This window comes from Giraffa tippelskirchi, chromosome 10 (genome assembly GCF_054371585.1).
Source record: "Giraffa tippelskirchi isolate mGirTip1 chromosome 10, T2T-mGirTip1v1.2.pri, whole genome shotgun sequence".
NCBI classification, from domain to species: Eukaryota; Metazoa; Chordata; class Mammalia; order Artiodactyla; family Giraffidae; genus Giraffa; species Giraffa tippelskirchi.
Window position 1 is genome coordinate 39,672,714 of NC_137284.1, and position 11,253 is coordinate 39,683,966.

At 42.6% G+C, this 11,253-nt stretch overlaps 1 long non-coding RNA gene across 1 annotated transcript in view; it reads right to left on the reverse strand.

Moving 5' to 3' along the window:
- LOC145523307 (uncharacterized) overlaps positions 1-698 on the reverse strand; it is a 119,485-nt gene extending 118,787 nt beyond the window's left edge. Inside the window, exon 1 of the long non-coding RNA XR_014066480.1 lies at positions 299-698. This is a non-coding gene — a long non-coding RNA (uncharacterized LOC145523307). The remainder of the gene's footprint in view (positions 1-298) is intronic.
- Between the last annotated feature and the right edge of the window lie 10,555 nt (positions 699-11,253).

Sequence of the window (11,253 nt, forward strand, 5' to 3'; positions counted from 1 at the left end):
TACTGTGGGCTACTTCAGGGCTCACCCATTTGGTTTTTTTTTCGTTTTCTTCTCCTCTGCCAAAGCAAGATACAAGGGCCCTGGCTGCACCACATGGCTAAAACTGAGCCACAGAGGAAAAGGTTCCCCTTCTTGCCCTCTTCTCCGCCCCCCCACCCACCAGCCGCCTCTCACCCTCCCCACTAGCCCTCTCAGCCACCGAAGCCCCTCTCTCCCGCCCCTGTAACAGGCCCTGAGCCCCACGCCATCTTCCCTTCCCCTGCGTTCTCCGCCCCGCGCCATCTACCTTCATACTCACCAGGTTGCTGTGGCAGTCCATGGGGGTTCGCAAAGCCGGGCTACGCCGCCATCTCAGAAAATCTCTGATGAACCTGTTGCCGCCTTTGAGACTGTACCTGAAGCCGCCCCACTGCCAGGCCCCCCGGTTTTTTCCGTGTCGGGGCCTGCTGGCAACGCCAGCTTTCCCTGAGGCCTGCGCTGCACGCCTTGGCCAGTACGCGCATTAAGCAGGCCTGGGAGACAGTGGAGTGGAAAGAGATTTTTTTGGAAGCCTCATTTGGGGAGGCTGGCCCGCCCGGAGGCGACCCTCTGTGGCGCAGTTCCAGCAAAGGAACCGGAATGGGTACCAGACGCCAGCATGCTCACGTGGAGCGCATCTCCGCCACTCCCGGCAGCTCCCGCACCACCGCGTCCTCTACAGCTTCAGCCAATCACAGGCTTCGTAGTGCCCCTGGGCAGCAGCCTGCACACCAGGGTCTGCGGCAGGGTGGTCGCTACCTGTGGCCCGGGAGGCGCAGCCCAGCCAGCCTGGGTGTCAGCGCCAAGTCCTTGTGTCAGTGAGCCCATTCAGCAACTTGCAGCAGCTGCCAGTCCACTCCTGGCCCAGAGCTACAGCTCAGGGGAGGAAAACTGAAGATTTTCCACTTCCTTAGCAAGCCTGTGCATCTGGGGTGGTGGAGAGGAATGGACTGAGGGGACTGTGCTAAGGTTGTAGGGACCCTGAAGTCCTGAACGGAGGAAAACCCAGAGGGCCTGCTCTTGCTGGCGGTTCATCTCTCCCGCTGGGAGCACTTGCAAGCCAGAAGAAGGGGATGAAACGCCTGCCGTGACAATTCACCATACCTGACTCTGCTGTATCCAACATCTTGATGCACTATTGAGTTCGGATTGGTACCTCTTAAGTGGTAAAGTCTGTTAAGTGTTTAGCTTTCGTAGGCTTAATTCAAATGCCAACTCATACCCAAAGTGTTTCTAATTACCCTCGCCTCAGTGTTAACATCAGGAACTTTATTTTTTTTTTATACAAATACTTATTAAGCAGCTACCATGCACCAGATACTAGGTGTATTTGTTCATTCCTCCGTGTTTCCATTGTGTGATGTTCGTACCTGTTGTGTTCCACTCTGATTATTTTTCTAAATATCTGTGTTATGAACTGACAAAGAGACTCTTTATCTGGCTAGCTTTTAGCACAGTCTAGGCATAGAATAATTGTACAGTAAATATTTGTTTACAAAGACATCCAGAGAAGGCAGCAAGCAGAGATAATCTTGGCTAGTTACAGGACAAAGGGAACCAAAGGCGGAGTTTATTAGTCTATGAGTTCCTCAGGGTAGTCTTACATCCCATCAGGGAACCAGTGGGTAAATGTCACTGGAAGCAGATGACAGTATTAAGGAAGATCGTAGTTCTTCCTATTAAGTCATCCAGTTGTGGCATAGGCTGTCTCTATAAGTAATCCACTTTCTATCACTAGTGTTGAAGCAAAGTTTAATGCATTCATCTGTCTGGAGTGACCTGGAAGAATTTTCCACATTTATTTGGCATACACTTATCTATTTTAATATTGATATTTGCTGTCCTGTGAACAGGACAGTTTTATGGGCAGGATAGTAATTGTGTTAAGCCTTACAAGAAGCAGAAGAGAAGAGTTCATGTCAGGATGCCCCACACTTCTCCTATTCAGACCCTACTCATATATGCTTAACACGGCACAGAGACAGGGCCACTTTGTTGAGCTATGACCTACACTTGACGTCTAATACAGAGTTCTCTGTCCATGGATATTAGTATACAGATCCAAACAATGAAACAATCTCCACTAGCCCCTTTTGCTGTCATGATGCCCACCATGATTTCCAACTTAGGGTCCCTCTCAGCCTAATTTCTCTCCTGCCTGTTTCAAAAGTCCCAAACCAATGTTCCTGATTGAATTTTCAAAAAAGTTATTGCATCCCCTTACATTTTAAAAAATCACAAAATGTTACTAGATTATTATCAGTTAGAATATAGTGGGAATGTGCTGGCCTTTAAGCGAAGAAATCATCTGACTAGTGCTAGCTCAGTTCACAGCCAGCTGTGTGACCTCAGGAAAGTCAGCTCTCCTTTCTGACCCTCATCTGTGAAATCAGAAGACTAATTAACCTAAACCATCTCTGAAGAATTGTCCAACTTAATTCTAAATAAATAAAAAGCTATTATTTTTCCTGCATCCTCAGTCCCAAAGAATAGCAAGTTTAGCCCCTAAAATCATGTAGTGAAGCCCAAGTATACAAGACAGTTGCTAAGTTATTGTAGGTCAGTCTAAATGAGAATTAGGAGAAGCAAACTGATCTGGCAGGTGACAGCCTCGGCTGGTGTCACTGAAGAGTGGGGCTTTTTTACATGGCAATGAACAAAGGGTGGGCTTCCTCATTGGGCCTGACCATCCAGTCTATAACAAAGCAGTCATCGATCAATGCCAGGGCTGATTCCACTGATGAGCTACAACTCTAACAAGCAGGCTGCATTTACACAGTTTCATCTGTTTCCCCTGGGAGCCCTTCCTGGCCTACTTTAATCAATTCTAGAATACCAACTGTGGTATCGTCAGTGGAGGAGGTGGTTCCCACAGTGCTGAGAGTTTGCTCAGAAGAAATGAGATAAATAACATGATGACATGTGCACATGCATCTGAATTATAAAGTACAGACAGATCTCAGCTATACTGGCCCAGCTGTTATCCTGTGCATTTTCTATCTATCCAAGGAGACTTATAAAGAACAACTGCAGGTGGTTATTACTCAGAAAGAGACTTCCCCCTAAAAATGCAACTTGGGTGTGAATAGACAATATATTTATTGTAATATTCTCAACTCCCTATCTCTAGACTGAGCAAGTGGGGATTACATGGATTATATCTTTACATACCAGCACCTAGAAGAGAGCACTCACAGAGCTAGTCTTCCAATATAGGCTTGAGAAATGTAAGTTGAAAATCACTTTTGTTTTGAGGTTGTAAGACTATAAATAATTTTTTTTTCTTTTCAAAAGTACCCATAATACTGTATTTTAGTTTTTAACTGAAAGTGAGCTGCTAACAGTATGACCTGTCTTCTTCCACTGGAGTTCTATAAATGGAATTGCTTCCTTTGCCTAAATAGCTAATTTATTTGCTCTTCTCTTAACTGTATTGCTCACATGGTACATACAACACTGCATCCAATGTTAGAAGCCTTCCCAGTTTTCCTGGGGTAGTCAGTCTCTCCCTTCCTTAGTTTCTAATAGTTCCTGGTTCATAAATCTATGAATGATCTCATCTATCCTTTACTCTCTGTTGCTCCTGTGTTGTGCTGTGTATCCTTGGGCAAGTTATTTAACTTTTCTGTGCTGCTTTTTTTGAGCTGCAATATGAGGATTGTAAGAAGAGCTATCATAGTTTTGTAATGGGGTTTAAATGAGTTAATACATGTGATATACTCAAATTACACCTGGCAAATAAGTTTTCAATAAATTTTAATTACTAGTAGTGGTAGTACTTGTTTGTTTTACTTTTAAATGTTATACTTTTTGTAAAGTCATTTTGATAAAAACTAGTTAACATTAAAAAAATCAATTCTACAGGGGGTATACAGAGTATCTCTATACCTTCCCCTCAATTTTGCTGTGAACCTAAAATTGCTCCAAAAATTGTGTTAACTTTTAAAAGTGATTTAAATCAGTTCTTTTGAAGACTGCTTCCTCAGTGGCTCAGAGGTAGAGAGCCTGCCTGAAACTGCAGGAGATGTGGGAGATGAGGGTTTGATCCTTGAGTTGGGAATCCCTTGGAGAAGGAAATGGCACCCCACTCCGGTATTCTTGCCTGGAGAATCCCATGGACAGAGTAGCCTGGCAGGCTACAGTCCATAGTCACAAAGAGTTGGACACAACTGAGCACACATGCAGTCTGCAATCTACAACTGAAGACTAATTTATGTGAAATGAAAGCTATTATAGAGTTTTATTTCATCTGATCAAATAAGTTACAGGTTTGAAAGTTCTTTTGAATCCTGTCTCCCCAGTGATACAGAGTTCTTTTAACTTGATGACATTAAGTGTATTTAGATCTAATTAAATCTAATACAAATTAACATAATTTAAAATAAACAATTAAAGTAAATACCATCAAGACAAACTGTCTAAAAAATTTTTAAGTGAGCGAAAAAATGAATCAAAGAAGCAAAACACACAAGAATATAAAACACTTCTCCAGTTCATTAAAACACTATCAGTGTTATAAACTTAGAAGTGAGGAAAAGGTGTTCAGATAAATTTGCTTTAAAACTTTTTCAGAGAGTAGGACCACAGAGAGTTGGAAAAACATTCAATTTACTAACATGAAAACAAAAAATATCACTCATTTCTTTGCTACATCTGAATGCTATAAGATAAAGAGTAAAAACTCCTCATCCCTACTTATCCAATTATTCCTGTAGAGGTAACCATTATTAATAGTGTGATAGGCTTTTTTCCAAATTTTGTCTACACTGGTACAAAAATTTGGTACTTAGTTAATTAAAGACATAATGCCAGGTACACTCCATATTGTAACCTCTTTTAGCAATACAACCTGGGCGTATTTTCATATACATAAGTTTATCTCAATCTTTTAAAGGCCTTACTTGCTTCCTTTGTGTGGATAAAATGTAATTATTTAAACCAGCCATAATGGGAGTTGAATTTTAGGTGATCTTGTTCTGTCCAGGGGACTTCCCAGATGGTGGTAATGGTAAACAACCTTCCTGCCAATGCAGGAAGCACGAGACTGGGGTTTGATGCCTGGATTGAGAAGATCCCCTGGAGTAAGGAATGGCAACCCACTCAAGTATTCTTGCCTGGAAAATTCCATAGACAGGGGAGCCTGGCAGGCTTCAGTCCTTAGGCTCTCAAGACACGACTGAGCAACTGAGCACACTAGCACACACACCACTTTTTGCTACTCCTTTACTGTGCTGTGCAGCCTTGGACAAGTTACTTAACTTTTTCAAATAATCATTTGGATTATCATTTTAAATGATCATTCAGAAAATTATTTTAGGTATAGTTTAATTTTCTTGTTTTATGTATGTTATTTTTATTTGTTCTTAATATACATATTTTACTGAAATATAGTTGACTTACAATGTTTTAAGTGCACAGCAAGGTGATTTAGCCATATGTATACACATATATTATTTTTGCAATTATTTTCCTTTATAGATTATTACAATATATTGACCATAGTTCCCTGTGCTATACGGTATAATTGTCATTCTTAAACCATCCAATGGATAGTAAGCCAAGCAAAGTCTTTAAAGACAGGAGTAATATTCTAAGCATCTTTGAACTCTGTCCTCCCAAAGAGAATTTAATGTATTCTTATAAGGAAAAGGGGGAAAGAAGGAGGAAAAATAGAAGGTGGTTTGAGTTTTCTCTTTCTGTTATATCTGCTGTCTATCTTAAAGTATGAGGAGAAAAAGCACCACCTAAGATGAGATTGTGTAGCTAGTTCCATGTCGGCTGGTGCTGCGCAGTAGGGTGGGAGGTATGTCCGCTCATCACTGGCAGGGGATCCAGAGCAAAGAGGCATTTAGCAGGAGGTGGGATTGAGACATCACTTGTTCTTTTGGAGACCACTGGCCACCAGGTGCCATATGGTTGCTTCCCTGCTGTGAATTCCCTGAATTCCAGGCCCTCCAGTATTCAAATGTTAGAACAGCACAATTTTCAAAGCCAAACCAGAATTCTATTTGTATCACTCATGGTATCAGTCTCTTCTGTTAGCTTCGATGATTCAGAGGGAATGCATGTGTTAAAGTAACAAGTGTATGAAGGACTTTTGATGTCTGTAACCTTTTCATTAGCTAATACATAGCACACCTCTCTAATTCTTGCTGTGTTGTTTTTAACACTTGAGTGAGAGCAAAAATGAAGTGTATATGTGTTCTCTCATTAAAGAAGCAGCACCTCCATTTGCTGTAAGCAAAAGAGGCAGGTAAGTAAAGAAGAAAAGAAGGGGCATTTGGATAATGGGCAGAGGTGGTAGGAGAGGGAGTGATGGGGGAAAATGTGAGTGCTGTGCCTTATTATACAACTAGACCATCCAGAAAATCTGAACAAGGAGGACACCTTTCAGCTCAGCTCCTCAAGGCCAAATTGCTCACTTTCCCCATTCCCAGGCCCCAATTCCAGGATCCTAGGTTGGGACGCAATGTCCACCCTGGGCATATCAGCTATGATCATGAACGGGGAATATTTTATGAGAAAGAGATTCAGGCTGGACGGCAGAGATTGAACTCTCTTGGGTACAGAGTTTGACACCATCAGAAGAAAGGGACAAACTTGGAATGTGGAATTTCCAAGGCATCTTAGAAAGATATTTGTGCAAGGAGTTTCTACTTTGTCTGAGTTGGGAGGCCCAGCTCAGTGAGCTACTTGACCAGAACAGCCAGGCTGTCGCTATGGACTCCTTCTACCATCTCACCAAACCTACCCGCTGCTACCTTTAGTTTCTTTAATGGGTTTTGGCCCAGAACAGTAAGATGCATCTCCCTTGGATCCTGGTATTATTAGCCTGCTGTGAAATGTCCAGGTGACTAGTTTCCCTACAGCCTGGTTGTTATATAAGCATTTAGATCACATTTTCAGCCATCTTCCTCTCCCCTTCCTTCTGTATAAGCAGAATTATAGCTAGTTGTCTGCTGTATAGGCAAAAACTGCCTGCATCATCTCACTTCACCTTTCAAACAGCTGAAGCTTAGGCTTCAAACTGTCTGGGTTGCTCAGATTTTACAAATTGGACATTTCTAATTCTGAAATCAGCAGCTAGGGGACATAGGGACAGGCCATCTTATTGCATTTTTGTTTTCTTAATTTGGAGTCAGAGGATAACAGGCGGTCCTAAGATGGCAGAGGAATAGGATAGGGAGACCCCTTTCTCCCCCAAAAGTTCATCAAAAGATCATTTGAACGCTGAGCAAATTTCACAAAACAACTTCTGAATGCTGGCAAAGGACACCAGGCACCCAGAAAGGCAGCCCATTGTCTTGCAAAGGAGGCAGGACAAAATATAAAAGATAAAAAGAGAAACAAAAGAGTTAGGGACAGAAACCTGTCTCGGGGAGGGAGTCGTGAAGGAGGAGACGTTTCCAAACACCAGGAAACCCTCTAACTGGCGGGTCTGTGGGGAGTTTTGGAATCTCAGAGGGCAACATAACCAGGAGAAAAAAAGACAAAAAACCTGATGGAATATTCACCTAACCGCAACTCCCAGCAGAGAAGTAGCCCAGACACTCGCGTCTGCCACCAGCGAGCGGAGGCTGAACAGGGAGACACGGGCTGCATTGCTTAGGGTAAGGACCAGGCCTGAATGCCCTGAGGTCAACCTGAGGGACCTAACATGAGATAGCAACCCAAATTGTGGGATAGCCAGAGAAAGAGAGAGAGAGAGAGAACTTCCCCGTGAAAAGCTCTAACCTAAGGCACTGCCAGGCCCACTCACAGAACAAAGGACTGAGCGAATACCAGAGGAGATCAAGCTGGCTGTGGACAGGCCCATCCCATCGCCAGAGACAGAGAGGCAGGGGGGCAACAGCCAGAGACAGAAGGCGAGGGGCAATCTTGGCCCCAGAGATGGCATCCTCTACCAAACTGCAAGCAGGCTCCCAGTTGCTAACCAAGTCTTCCTGGGATCCTGGACAGATGACATCCATCAGGAGGGTCACAGCCAGAGATCAGCTCCCCAGAGGACACACATGGCACACCTGAGATGGCACCCCTGCTGTGCACCCAGGAAACCGAGCAGCTGGGACCAAGGAAGTGATAGGACACACTGCCCACTTGGGGAGAGTGCACTTGCCAAATACCTAGTTGCCTGAGCTGCTTGGACCTGGGAAGGGCACAGAACACAGGCCCAACCGAGTCTGTGCCTTTGTGGAGTACCCAAGAACCTGAACCTGAGTGGCTTAGACCTGGGAAGTGCATGCAAGCCAGGGCCCACTTTAGACAGTTCCCCTGCAGAGCAACCTGGAGCCTGAGCAGTGTATACTGGGAAAGCACACATTCCATGAGTGGAGGCAAACCCAGTGTGGCCCAGATACTGTGAGCACTCCCCACACACTCCAGTGATATTTGTTTGCAGTGTTCCTCCCTCCCCACAATACAACTGAACAAGTGAGTCTAAATAAGTGACCACCTTCGCTCCCTTGTGTCAAGGTGGAAATTAGACACTGAAGAGACTTGCAAATAGAGGAAGCCAAAATAAACAAAGAAGAGGGAACCACTTTGGAAGTGACAGATGCAACTGATTAAAACCCTGTAGTTAGCACCAACTACATTGGGAGGGGCCTGTAGACCTTGAGAAGAAGTATAAGCTGGAACAAGGAACTATCTGACACTGAACTGACCCCACACTGCCCTCAACAGTTCAGAGAAATTCCTAGATGTATTTTATTATTCTCATTTTTTTAATTTTTAATTTTTTAATTTTTAAGTCCTTTATTACTCCTTTAATTTTCATTTTATAACCTACTATTACCTTGCAAAAAAAAGACCCTATTTTTAAAGTGAATTTCATAAATATTTTCTATAATTTTTTTGTGATTTTGTTTCTTTTAATATGGTATTTTTGAGAGTCTAACTTCTACTCTAGATTTTTAATATTTGCGTTTTGGTGTTTGTTATCAATTTTGTACCTTAAAGAATCCAACCTTCAGTATCCATTTCTACTTAGGGGTGTGATTACTGGCTTGATTGCCCTCTGCCCCTTTTGACTCTCCTTTTTCTCCCCCAGGTCACCTCTATCTCCTCCCTCCCCCTTCTCTTCTCTACCCAACTTTGTGAATCTCTTTGGGTATTCTGGGCTGTGGAGAACACTTCGGGAACTGATTACTGGCTAGACTTGTCTCTCTCCTTTTGACTCCCCCTCTTCTCCTCCTGGTCACCTCTATCTCCCTGCTCCCTCTTCTCTTCTCCATGTAACTCTGTGAACCTCTCTCTGGGTGTCCCTCACTGTGGAGAATTTTTTTCCATTAACCTAGATGTTTTAACATTGGTACAGTACAGATGGAGAAGTCTTGAGGCTACTGTAAGAATAAGACTAAAAACCAGAGGCAGGAGGCTTAAATCCAAAACTTGAGAACACCAGAAAACTCCTGACACCAGGGAACGTTAATCAACAAGAGCTCATCCAAAAGCCTCCATACCTACACTGAAACCAAGCTCCACCCAAGAGCCAACAAGTTTCAGAGCAAGACATACCAAGCTAATTCTCCAACAACGTGGTAACATAACCCTAAGCATTAAAATACAGGTGGCCAAAAGTCACAGCAAACCCAGAGACACCTCAAAACTCACTACTGGACACTTCATTGCACTCCAGAGAGAAGAGATCCAGCTCCACCTACCAGAACACCTAGACAAGCTTCCCTAACCAGGAGACCTTCATAAGCCACTCGTCCAACTCCACCCACAGGGAGGAACCTCCACAATAAAGAGGAACCACAAACTCCCAGCATACAGAAAGGCCACCCCAAACACAGCAATCTAAACAAGATGAAAAGGCAGAGAAATACTCAGCAGATAAAGGAACATGATAAATGCCCACCAAACCAAACAAAAGAGGAGGAAATAGGGAGTCAACCTAAAAAAGAATTGAGAATAATGATAGTAAAAATGATCCAACATCTTGAAAACAAAATGGAGTTACAGATAAATATTCTGGAGACAAGGATTGAGAAGATGCAAGAAATATTTAACAAGGACCTAGAAAAAACAAAAAAGAGTCAATCAACAATGAATATTGCAATAACTCAGATCAAAAACATTCTGGATGGAACCAACAGTAGCATAACTGAGACAGAAGATAGGATAAGTGGGGTGGAAGATAGACTGGTGGAAATAAAAGAAGCAGAGATGAAAAAAAGAATTAAAAGAAATGAGGACAAACTCAGAGACCTCTGGGACAATGTCAAACACTCCAACATTCGAATCATAGGAGTTCCAGAAGAGGAAGACAAAAAGAAAGGCCATGAGAAAATACTTGAGGAGATAATAGTTGAAAACTTCCCAAAAATTGGGAAGGAAATAGCCACCCAAGTCCAAGAAACCTAGAGAGTCCCAAACAGGATAAACCCAAGGCAAAACACCCAAATACACATATTAACAAAGATCAAACACAAAGAACAAATATTAAAAGCAGCAAGGGAAAAACAACAAGTAGCACACAAGGTGATTCCCATAAGGATAACAGCTGACCTTTCAATAGAAACTCTTCAGTCCAGAAGGGAATGGCAGGACATACTTAAAGTGATGAAAGAGAAAAACCTACAACCCAGATTACTGTACCCAGCAAGGATCTCATTCAAATATGAAGGAGAAATCAAAAGCTTTACAGACAAGCAAAAGCTGAGAGAATTTAGCACCACCAAACCAGCTCCTCAGCAAATGCTAAAGGATCTTCTTTAGACAAGAAACACATAAAAGAGGTATAAACTCGAACACAAAACAACAAAATAAGTGGCAATGGGATCATACTTATGAATAATCACCTTAAATGTAAATGGGTGTAATGCCCAATCAGAAGACAAAGACTGGCTGAATGGATACAAAAACAAGACCCCTACATATACTGTCTACAAGAGACCCACCTCAAATCAAGGGACACATACAGACTGAAAGTGAAGGGCTGGAAAAAGATATTTCATGAAAATGGAAACCAAAAGAAAGCAGGAGTAGCAATACTCATATCAGATAAAATAGACTTTGAAATAAAGGCTCTGAAAAGAGACAAAGAAGGATACTACATAATGGTCAAAGGATCGATCCAAGAAGAAGATATTACAATATATGTATATATGCACCCAACATAGGAGCACCACAATATGTAAGACATGCTAACAAGTATGAAAGGGGAAATTAACAGTAACACAATAATAGTGGGAAACTTTAATACCCCACTCACACCTATGGATAGATCAA